The sequence below is a fragment of the Serinus canaria genome, chromosome 5 (assembly GCF_022539315.1).
Source record: "Serinus canaria isolate serCan28SL12 chromosome 5, serCan2020, whole genome shotgun sequence".
NCBI lineage: Eukaryota > Metazoa > Chordata > Aves > Passeriformes > Fringillidae > Serinus > Serinus canaria.
This window is the reverse complement of record NC_066319.1, coordinates 20,526,253-20,538,747: the sequence shown is the minus strand read 5'-3', so window position 1 is coordinate 20,538,747 and position 12,495 is coordinate 20,526,253. Positions and strand designations below refer to the sequence as shown.

The window sequence follows — 12,495 nt, the reverse complement described above, 5'->3', positions numbered from 1 at the left end:
AGGGAAATCCAACTTGTACATCTGAAATACCCCGGGCTCAGCTTGGAAATGAGATCAGACCTGCATTGAAACACAGAAAGGGAGGAAAAAGGAGGCAGAGACGAGAGAGCTTTTATCCTTTTTCCTTCCTCTCTTTCCCTCTCTCTCCTCAAAGAAATAGAAGTTTATCCGTCTCAGTGCTGCTGGATTCATATAGCTGCTGGACAAAAGATGGAGAGGAAGCTAAAATGAAAAGCAAAGTATGCTGAAATTTACAGCTAAAAGGACAAATCACATCTTCTCGGGTTTCTTTGTGCCCCATCGGGGGAGTTTTAATGTCTGAAGGATTTTGAAAAGTGGGGGGGGGGGGGGGGGGAAGGCGAGAGTGGGCGTTAAAAATACCCATCCCAAGTGTTTAAAAAATAACGAGGTGATGGATTTATCCTTGACAGCTGGTGGGAACCTTGAATTTTTCTCTACTCCCTCCCTCCTTCATTTCATTTAATGTGAAATTATGAAAATGCAGAGGAGTTGGAGGGAAGGCAAAAGGATATAACGTGGAGTTTGAAACAAGGAGAGGGTGCTGATGCTGTGGATTGCTGGCTTCTTGCCGAAATCAAAAATCCAATTGCGCACTGGGTTGTGATTGGAAATCTAATCAGATCTTTGGAGGGGGGGAGAGGGACTAAAAGTTTATTGTTTTGACAGACAGGAATAAAAATTTAAATGCAAGAGGAGATTATTTTCTAAAGGAGTGTGGGGGCATAGAGGGAAAGAAGAATGGGAATCCCCATTCTAATGTGGAGACACATGGATTGGATAATTGATAGTGCAGCAAAGAAGGAGCAAAAAGAAAATTGTCTGGCAAGACCTGGATCCTAAGTGTCACAACAAAATTACATTAAAAGAATGCAGATGGAGGATTGCTTAAAAGGAAATACAGTTATTTCTGCTCTCCAGAGAAAAAACAAATAGCAATGGGGAGCAGTGGAGCCAGAGAGGCAGAAAACCTCAGAAAAAGGAAACTAAGCAAATGATCCACAGTGGAATGAAAAGTTTCAGAAAGGAAAAGGACCATTCATCCTCCTCAAGGATTTTTGTATTTTTCCTTTTATTTTAAACCACTATTCTTCAGTGGAGGCAACCACCAACATTACTACTACAGAAATTTTAAGCAGAAAAGTTGAAAGCCACCGAGAAAATAAGGACAGAGAAGAAGAAAGCAAATTGCCAGAGGAGGAGAGTTCAGCAGTGTTGGGTTGGATTGGCACCTGTATGGACTGAAATTGCTGGGAATTGCAATTGGATATCCTTTTTTCTTTTTTTTTTTTTTTAATTTCCTTGCTTGTTTTCAATTTTGGTTTGGTTGCTGAAATGAAATAGTTTTCTAACCCCTCCCCCACCCTGGTTTTTCATAATCACTCGGATTTCCAGCTGGATAGTCTTTGAGGATACAGTGAGTACACTTTCCATTTTATTATTTTTGGAAAAGGAAATATGCCCCATTGCCTTTCTTTCCTTCTTACTCCTCTTTTCTCGGTCTTTCCCCCACCCGAATAAAGAACCTGGCTGTATTTTGATAATGGCTGGAGGGGGGCGGTTGAGAAGAGAGAAGGGAAGGAATGAGGGAAGAACTGGATTCTCAAAGTAGCCCTAATTCCTAAATCTCCAGCCTTGGTAGGGTGTTGCAGACACCTGCCTGTGTGTCTCTATAGCATCTTTAAATGTTTGTTAGCAAAGAAATCTTTTGAGAAAGCCCTTGCAGTGAGTGGGGGGTGCTGCTTGACTGCCCAGTCTCTACAAACGGATGCAAGTTGCACGGAATTAGATGCACAGAGGAGGTTTATTTATTTGCTAAGTGTTTAAAATAGTTCAAGGCTCTAATCTGAATGCTGGTATCCAGTCTGACATTGCAGATCAATATGGTATATTTACAGGAACATTTTATAGTCAAGCAGGGAGGTGAAGGATGGCTTTTGGCGGGAGTGGGGGGGTGTGGGGCAGGGGCTTTTGGTGGATTTTGAGGATGCAGCTCCAAGAGAAATTACATGTTTTACACCCCATTGCTAAGCAAGGACAGTAACAGGCAGAGAGAGGATATTCTTCTGTTGAAGGGGAGTTTAGGGAATTGCTGTACTGGCCACCCATGCCCTCCGGATCTCCTAGGAAATTCTTTGTGATTTTGTGGTGAATCCTTCAGGGTCCTCTTGGACTTTCATGGCAGTTGAAAGAGATTTACTTTGATTGGAAAGCAGTGAGAGGATTCTGAGGTGTCAGGAGACTTTTTTTTTATAATGCTGGCAATGAAAATAATTTAAAAGTGGCTTGTGAATGGTGGGGTTCAGAAATTAGCAATGGTGTGTAGCAGACCAGTGAATATCTCTCCCTTCCTGGAGAAATGTCGTGTGGGAGTGTGGGATGAGGGGAGGATAACATGACGTTTAAAACAGAGGTCCATGTTTTCCTGGGGGGGAAAGTGCTACTTCCATCCCCTCTCCTGGCATGACTGTATAGCTCGTGAGTAGGGAGTTTTCTTTCTTTTACTTCCCCTTCTGTCCTCCCTCACCTCTGCCCTCTTCAACCTTGGCCTTGACATGTTAAGGTTCCAGCTGAAGGTATTAGGCCAAAACTGGTGCAGAATGAGAGGGAGAACCAAGTAATTAAATGAGCCATTGAATAGGAATGGGTTTTTGTTGGATTGTTTTGCAGGCAAGGTGCAGAACTAGCTTTGCCACTCATCTTACTTTTCTCTAGCAGCAATATTCTGGAGAAGGGGAGGGTGGTCAGGGAGGAAAGAAGTGTTGGTAGATCCAGATTTTAGCTCTTTTAATTTCTGGCAACATTTCTCACTTCACAAGCTGCCTGCAAATAACATAAAAAAGAGCTGTAACTTCCCTGGATAAATACATAAACCATTATTACCCTCTTTCTTTTTCCCCCCGTCTTCATTCACTTACATCACTACTGTTACTTCACGCAAATGTCCTGAATCTTTTGGCATAATGGAAATGAGAAATTCTGCCCCTCAAATGTGTCCCATGTGCTTCTGTTTGGAGGTCGTGCCTCTTAAACACTGGCTATTTGAAAAGGATTAATCAATTCTGCTCCTAAGGAAATCTCTAGGAGTTTTTGTTTGGCCACACGAAAAAATCCGACCCGTTGCACTGTTGTGTTCAAGAACAGAAGGAAGCAGACACAGCAAAAATTGTTCCTTCCCCCTCCAATTGCTCTCATCCTTCTCAATATAGCTAAATTGTTTCAGTGTGAAGTGCTTTAGTCTCCTTTTTTTCTCTTGGCCCATGTTTCCTGGTGGGACACAAAATGGGTAATAAGTGTGTCAGCATCTGAAAACAAGTGCAAAACTCTCTTGTTTATTCCTTCATGTGTCATGATAAGTCTGTACCCTGTTGTGGGCTACACTTACATCAGCAGTTGCAGTAATAGAAAAGCTAAATTTATGTTAAGCTGCTGCTCAGTAATTACTGAAGGAAAAAGAAGCTGGCTAAGGAAAAGACATCTCCAAGCTTTTCCCTAGATTGCTGTCAAGTGAACACATAAACAGAAAATTTGACAGAGCAGCTCCAGTTTTGGCCAATAGAAAGCTGTCATAGGTGCCCCATTCATTTTGTACAATAACTAGCAGGAGTATTTTCTTGACATGATAAAGAAGCACTGGGAAAATTTAGTCACCAGTTTGGGCTGAAACAGGCAAATCTTATCAACATTAAAAAACTAGGGATGTGTGTCTGCTTCCAAAGAGGCAACAGTTTCACACTTCAGTGAATCATTCACTTAATACAGTAGCCAAAAGACACAGGGAACAGCCCGGAGTTTAACTCCTTCAATATCAAAGTGGGAATGAGTAGAGCATTTCTCAGCATTTGATCTGAGGCTTATCCAGAGCCCAAAGGGCTGATCATAAAATAAATAGCCAAAACACTCATCAACACGTCCAGCCAAGAGAGAAGCAACATATCTCCTCAACCAGAGGCCAGAGCTGGCTGTCTCTGCTACTTCCCACACAGGTGTCTGAGCACAGCTGTGTCATTCAGTGGCACATGCTGGTTCTGAGGGCTGTCTCCTCTTCAAACCATGAATGATATTTTTGGTAGTGACCCCAGGAAGCTGGGATTTAGCACTGCACAGGGAACAATTATGTGTATATTTAGGTACTAGATGCAGGGGGAAAGATAAAGCTGTGTTAGAAGGTCCTGCTCTGTTTGGTCTAATTGTTTTCCAGAAGGTCAGAGATTAAACCTCAAACTTCAGGCAAAGTGTAAGTTTTTAATGCAAGGGGGTGGCTGCTCTGTGTCTTTTCTCATGTCAGGAATGATTTGTATGATCTAGAATTGAAGCAGGTTCAGTTTGCTGGAGCGGCAAATTGTGTCACAATATCTCCCAGCCTGATACCACTGACAAGTGAAAAATGAGCTTTAAAATTAGGTGAGACCTAAGAAAAAATGCTGTAGATGTGAGCCAATACAAGTAATTATGTGGGACTGGAGAAAAACAAAGGGATTCCAGAGGTGTTGCTATGGCTTTCCATACGAAGGCTTTAAAATTATTTGTCTGTGACCTAAAAAGCCATCTCTTATTTGATGTGGAGATTCTTGCTGTTGCAATATGAGGCAGAAAGATTTTGGATGGGGCTCAAGACAGGATTTTAGCACATTTTGAGAGTGCTTGTTGCTGGTGAAAAATCCCAAGCCAGGCTAGCCAAGTTGCAGCATATTCACTGAAGGAGTGCACTGTGCACTCAGCAGCAGCATGAGAGAGAGAGAGAGCCTCCATCTCAGTCCTGCCAGAGTGTCTTTGTTTTTGGCTTGCAGATATGCTTTTGTTTCTGATGGCTTGTGAGGGAACAAGGGGGGATGGAATTAGTGCCATTTTCAGTCTGGGATGAAAATTACTCTGAAGATAGGCTGTTGGAACCTACTAAGTATTTTCTAGAGTAGTGAAGCTGACTGGATTTCGGGTTAGTATTCTCAGGGGCATTTCATCCCATTACCAGCTGCTCTGTGAAAGTCATAAACAAAAATAAGCCTCCTTCAGCCCCCACAGGATAACCCAGATGAGAAGAATTTAAGAATAGCAGCAGCCATGCTGATCTGGAAGGTGGCCTTGCAGTATGCTTGACTCTAGCAGCTCAGAGAAGGAGCAGCCCTTGGAAAGGATCCTGCCTCTACTTCCTGTCATGGCAGAAGACATTGGGGATTTGCTTGTGACACTTTAGAGTGGTTCATTTAATGATTTTATTAAAAAAAAAAAAAAAAAGAAAAAGGTACCTGTTATTTAACTGTACTCTCATGGTCATTTTTTGATCCTAAGGGGTAGAAACGGGGACACAAGATGGGAGATGATTATGCCAGTGGTGTGTTTACTTGCATATTCACTAGCTGCAATACATGGAAGTGAATTAATGTGTAGTTCCTGGTAGGGGGCCTGGATATTTTGCTATCTGTTAGTGAAAAAGGCAAAAATCAGAAGCTTGTGCATGCACACAATAAAAGAGGATCAGGATTTACATTTGGTATCCAAGGAAGCGAGAGCAGAATCCTGCAGGCTTTCTGTTCATTGTTTAAATGTTGCCATAGTGATATCTCAGGGCACAAGTTACATGTTTTCCTCTTCTAGAGTTGAGCTTTGCTTTTCTCTCTGTCTCTCTCTCTCTATCTCCCTCTCTCTCTGTCTCAATATTCTAAACTACCAGGAATATCTCCACAGCAGAACTTTGCACAGCAATAGGTAAAGATGTTTGCAAGCTGTATTATCTGATGGCATATATACCTGTATACCCTTCATTAATACTTGCTAATATGTTGGAAACCCAGTTAGAAGGAAATTGTTGGATAGAAGTAGAGTGTGAGATTTGTTGTCATTAGAACATGGAGCATATTACAATATTTTCTGTAGTGGTGATATGTTAATTGGATAGCTGCAGGCAAGCAAAGTGTAGCAGTCACTGACAATTAGAAACAACAATGAACTTTCCAGGAGTGGATCTATTCCTTGGGCATATTAAAATTCATTTCAGGTATATACCATACCTTGTGTAAATTTAAATGCTAACATATATCTTGAAATTCTGTTTTCACAGTGCCAAGATAGGATTTGCCTTTGCTGCTTGTGAAAGGGAGAGAGGCAGCATCAGACCACTGACTAAAATCTACCATAGTTTTACTGCCAAGCTTGTACTTGTTATGTCAGGACTCTGGGGGAGCAATATAACCAGGAACCAGCAGAATTAAAAAGGAAACCAACCACCCTCAAAACAAAGCATAATATTCCATCAACAATTATTTCATTTGCAACTAGATAAAGCTTACTCAGAAGTTTCACAGCAAGATAAGTTAAATAAATGATGCTTTCTCTGCAAAAGAGCAGCAATTCAGAGGATTCATTTCTGCCTTTTGTGTCTGAGGGATCAGTTAGTTAACAGCTATGGAATTATGGGATTCAAATCATCCTGTGCATTAAAATAATCCTCAGAAATATGGATGTGATTTCCTTTCCTATTTGTATGGATACTATAGTATGGCCTGACTTCTAGAAGGCCCAGGACTTGCTTTTATTTCACCGTACATATAAGAGTCATTGCCTAAAGGATCTGACCTGATGCTGAAAAATAATGGCAGTAAGTTCCAGAGAATATTAGTTTCCTTCAGATCTGCAGCACATTTTGATTTTGCTTACGAAATTCTCTTCACTTTCATGGCAATAATCTCTTCCCTCCCATGCCATGTTACATGGGGAAAAGAGCCAAGCACACAAAGAGCTTGGTTACCAGTGTGGGGGTGCAGCAAGAATCATGACAGTGCAGGCTTCCTCACACTGCTGTCATCACACCTTGGACATGATCTCAAGCTAAGACTATCTTAAGACCTTAAGCAAGCACTAATTCTGTTCATGTGCTTTGAACTTAGCCCAGAAACTTTGCAATGGCAAAAAGGTGTGGCTGGGATGGGGCTACTCACCTCACTTCTCATTCACTGTGCCCACTCATCAAGTTACTGAAGATCATCAGCTTCCATTGTCTTAGTTGGAAATTATTATGGTAGGAACTAGAGGAGGAAATTTTCATCATACTGAATCCTCATCAGCTATAAACCAACATTTAACTTTCTTGTTAATCTCCAAAACCAGCTATTAGTGGACTGTTTATGTAAGACAAGAGGGTGGCAGTCTCTCCATCAACTGGTATAAGTGAGATTTCTGTCTTGCAGGAATTAATGAAAAGAACTGGGGTTTTTTTATTCACTATTGCCCATTTTTTAGTCATCATTTACCACTGTAAAGTGTATGAACTAGTTTGCTCTGTAATAACCCTTCCGTGCAACCAGTTTAATTCCTTTTACATTTATTTTCATCTGTCATTGTGAGAACGTAAACCCAGTTTTGCTCCAACTGATCTCAATCAGATATTTAATAATTGCTTCAGCAGGATGGATCTTGCTCTGTATGTTTTTTTTTTCTTTGTTTACAGAACTAAATAATAGAATAAGCATTTATATTTACAGATATAAAAAGATGATTCAAACACCATGTTGAGTTAATATGCTACAAGCTTCAAAATTTCTAAAAGCTCTATGCTCCTTTGCCCTCCCTGCTGACATTCCAGGTATTAGTGCATCATTTTCATCAGTGTGAAATGGAATAATTGATGAATTAATCTCACTGCAATAGAAAAACTTGATCTTATATTAACAAAAGTAGCTCTTTTTAAAGTTAGATTTTTTAGGGCTGAATTCTCAGTCTTTAGGATGGTGTAATCTCTGTGTATTGATTATTCATGTCAATAACTGAATATTGTGACGTGTTAGGATCATTTTAACAAAAATGCTATTTTCATTGTTAAGGAGGCTAGAAGAGGTTTTACAGGGACAGAAGGAAGTGGGTTAAGGAACCATTCTTTTCCTTCCCTCAATACATGCAAGTTTCAAATGAAATGCACACAAATATATTCAATTCCAGGAGCTTCTTTGCCAAAGGACATATATGCTGTGTTAAGGGTTCTTCGCTCAGCTGTTTGGTTTTACAAGGATTTTCTCTGACCCTACTCAGTTTGTGAGCCCTTATTGGACAAGCAGCTCCTCCAACAAGTGGTTATAAATTATTTTTCTGGAGGAAAGCTTTTATATTTGTTACTTCCGTTAGAGAACCGAGGTTCATTTTTTGTTGAGGTTGTTGATGACACAGCTACCAGAGGGAAAGGATGGTGACCCCATTAGCCTTTCATGCTGCTCATATGCAGTGCACAGTCTGCTACTTCAATAAGGGTTTTATTGCATTTAACGCCCGTGTGAATTTTGACTGTATATGGTGCAGGGAATTAAAACCATAATGGATTTCTTCTTTGAACCAGAAAGAGGTCAGAAAACCTCACCTTCAGTGAATGTTCATGTTGATATCCTTCTTTCTGTAATGTGCATTTTCCTGAGTGGTCTGGCCCTGGAGATTGAGTTACATACATTAAGTGAAGGCCTGGAGGTATCTGTTAAAGATTACTGAATCAAACCGTAGTGGAGGATGGCTCAGTCCTTAGGTAACTTTCCATAACATGTGGAAAAAATAATTGCATTTTTTAATGGGAAATTTCAGGTTTGAGGATACGTATGAAAATGTCATGCAGCAGTAGTAGAATGTCATTAAGAGTTGCAAAGAAGTATAGGTAATAAATTCCTATCAGAAAAGGTATTTCATCTAATTTAAAATATCACCCAGATAAGACTATTTTTTTCGTGTCTGTGGCAAAGAAAGGTGGAGTTGATGATTACCTTTGGGCAAATCAAAGATAAAAAGCAATCAATGAAGCTGCTTCAGAAATACCGGTCTTCTAAACCTGAGAAAAATTATGAGAAAAATTGATTGCAAAGGACATATAAACAGAAGGCTATGGATATAAACTGGTTCGTTTCTAGGAATATATTTTTTTGCCATGAAAAAACCCAATTCATAAAGGAGTTCATATTTGACTTTGAGTCTGTCTTTGATACAAGGGAAAAGGACATAAAAATTAACATTTACGCCAAAAATTATATGAAAACCAATTAGTACATAGTAGGGAAAAGATGAAATAATTTAACAACCTCTATTAAAAAATAAGGTACAAAAGGAGAGCAATTGATGTCACAGGAGAGCAGTGTTGTGATTGTGTGGTAGTCTTAGAATACACCAGAAATAAGGGAGTATTGCTGCTCTTTTTGTTGTTTTTATTGGCTTCATTCTCTGAAGAGCTATTGGCAGCAGTGATGCATCACTGTCAGAATAATTCAATTAATATTTCTATTCTGTATCTGGAAAAATATTATTAAAATTTTTATTGTGAAAGGAGAAAGCAAGTGAAAAGGTTTTGAGGTATATTTACTAGGGGACAAATATTCTTAAATCCACAGTGGTGTTTTACTTTGTCTAGAGTATGTGTCTAGAAAACCTTCTAATGCAACAAGTGAAGATTATATGGACATGGTAACCATTGACTATTTCCTCTGGCATAAATTTTAGGCAAAGTAACTGAAAGTACATTATAGGATTAAACTGGTAGAAACTTAAGGCAGGGAAAAGTTTAATGTCAATAGTATGGTATTATGGGAATTATTTTCTATCAAGCAAACAATTTGACCCTTTTATACTGCCTGGCTGTAGATAGAAGTTACCATGGAAATAAAGTACACTCAAACTTTAAAACGCATAGGCTATTCAAGTAGCTTAGAAACACTTGTAAGATGTTTAAGAGTAAGTATTGTGAGGAAATATTTTTAATGGCTAATATAGATATTGTAACTCTTTTTACAATAATTATACCAATGTTCTAGAAAAATCATTGACAGAAAATTACAGTTAATATAAGTGTAGAGCCCACAGTTAGCAAAATGACCTTGATAAAAGCATCTCTTGGGATGGGTATGTGAGGGCAAACTGAGTGAATAAGATTAACTGAGCTGATAGGACAGTTCTCAAAAGTGACTGCTAAAGAGGAGAATTAAAAAAAAAAAAAACTATCAAAACCAGAAACAAACTACACACAAAAAAAAAGCACAAACATCTCTCCAATAATCAAAAATAATAATAAAAACCCCATGAAACAAAGCTTGAATAAGAGTCTGAAAGAAGCATGAAGCTTTTAAAGCATAAATGGCTAACATAAAATAGGTTAGAGAAACAGAGCAAAACCACTTCTGTGATGCTGCCAGACATTGACCTCTTTCACTGCAGCCTTCAGTGTGGTCTGACCAAGCTGTGCTGGGCACTGTGAGGCACCAACATCCATCCAGTGGCTCCACTCCATCCATCCATCCATCCATCCATCCATCCATCCATCCATCCATCCATCCATCCATCCATCCATCCATCCATCCATCCATCCATCCATCCATCCATCCATCCATCCATCCATCCATCCATCCATCCATCCATCCATCCATCCATCCATCCATCCATCCATCCATCCATCCATCCATCCATCCATCCATCCATCCATCGCACAGGGTGTCCTGCACCTTGTAAGAGCATGCATGAGGTGGCAGTGCTTTCTTCCCAGCCTGTCCACTGGCAGATAGCATGGGAACCCCCCAGCTTGGAAACCCATGTGTCAAGAGGCAGAGTGAGGAGGCAGGGGAGCCTGCACTCCCAGGAGTGTGGGTGTGCTCATAACCAGCACGGCCTGTGAGGATATCTGAGTGATGTTGCTTTAGAGGATTAATTATATAAAGGGTTTTTAAAGTTTTTAAGTATTTACTGCCATTTTTCAAGTGTCTAGTATGGTGGGTTTTAGTTGTATTGTTGATCCTGAGCTGGCAGAGAGTGCCAGTTAATTAAATGTCGTTGGCCATAGTGATGTGATTTCAATCACATGGATTGAGAAGTCTTCCCTTGAGACCAAGTGAGGCAGCATGATAAATAAGACAGGCATACTGAGTAATATTGGATGCTAAATGTTACGTATAAAAAGGACAAATTCTGAATGAGTGAAACTCCTCTGTAAAACCAGCTCTGAAGAGAATTTGATACTGCAACAGGCAAGAATTTCCACATGAGCTCCCACTGTGCTAGTGTTAAAAAATATTATGACATTCCAGAGAAACAGAATAGTGATTTTACCAATGTCAGTGGGAAAACTGGAATGCTGTTTGCATTTGAATTTGTCCACATTTTATAAATTTTGTTGAAAAGAATAGACCCATAAAAATATTCAGTGCTGAATAAAAAGGAAAAAAATTGTACTTTAACATCAATCTATTCATTAAGAAGCTCAAGAACTGATGTGGTTAGTTGCAGAGGAAAACAATAGATGTTTAAATGTTTTGCAATATACCAAATAAAATTCTAAGAAGAAACAATAGATGGAAGCTGAGGTCTCATAAACTCATGATAGAAATTAAGGGTATAATTTTAATGCTGAAAATAATTTACCATTTTTAAAATTCACAGAGAAGTATTTTATCTATCTCCAGGGGTCCTTGTCTTTGTGGAAGACTGTTGTAGTAAAGTGTGCCCTATTGAGTTTTGTATATTTTGATAATTCAGAAAGGCAAAGTAGATGATTCTGAGGTCCCTGTACCTGCAGGTAGAAGGAATGTAGCCTGGGCATCTATAACCAGGCTTCCAATCCTGTCATCAACAGATAAGTGTAGCTATGAGCAAAATACCCCAAAGGATTCTATAACCAGGCTTCCAATCCTGTCATCAACAGATAAGTGTAGCTATGAGCAAAATACCCCAAAGGATTTCACTCTGCAGTTCATCATTCCCTCTCTGCTGAGATTGTTATCAGAACACCAAAGAAGTTTTTGGGTCATCTGCTGCTTTATGACAGTACTCTGACTCAGTGCCTCAGACTTCTGCTTGGTTGGAAAACTGTCCCTTGAAATCTGTGAATTTTTCAAATCTGAAATGTTCTGTAAAGATGAATTTTGAAAGCTATGCTGTGGGTGAACAAACACTGTGTGTATTTAGTTGGTCTCTGAGTACCCAATCCACAAACTTATTTAGGTGACCAAGCTTCTACCTCCTTTGGAGTTCTGTCCCTAGTGTAGAGGTTTGCAAGCTTTAGGTGTTGTACTTCTGAAACACTGCCTTTTCAGCAACCTGGGCCTCCAGCTTGCAGAGGTCCATTTTTAAGCTGACCCAAGGGTTCAACACCTAAATCAAACCCAACCAAAATTATTGTCTCTGAGCTTGTATCCAGTTTAGGCTTCTGATATGAATCTGGATATTAATTTCTGCTCTAGTTGGTCAGATGGTACCTATTTTGCAATAGATTCCAGACTACTTCCAGGTCTGAAATAGACTAAATATAGAGGTGTCAAAGATGGTGCATTCAACATGTTCTCTGCTTACAGAACACTAAAGATTGCTTTGAACACATCCTTTTTTGCTGTGAATGGCTGCTAAGAATTTCAGATTAGAAATGTGCATTTCTATCTTCATAAAATAATTCCATTTATGGACTTGATTTTGCTTATTTCTTTTGCTAATTCCTGTCTTAGGTTTGGGAAGACAGAGAGAAAGAAAGAATTA

At 39.5% G+C, this 12,495-nt stretch overlaps 1 protein-coding gene across 2 annotated transcripts in view; it reads left to right on the top strand.

Annotated features, from left to right (window-relative positions):
- Positions 1–358: 358 nt before the first annotated feature.
- The window catches only part of LRRC4C (leucine rich repeat containing 4C), an 89,843-nt gene continuing 77,706 nt past the window's right edge, over positions 359–12,495 (top strand). For both annotated transcript variants that reach the window (XM_009102147.4, XM_050975739.1), the window contains exon 1: positions 359–1,435. The gene's annotated coding sequence lies outside the window, so the exon portion shown is untranslated. The remainder of the gene's footprint in view (positions 1,436–12,495) is intronic.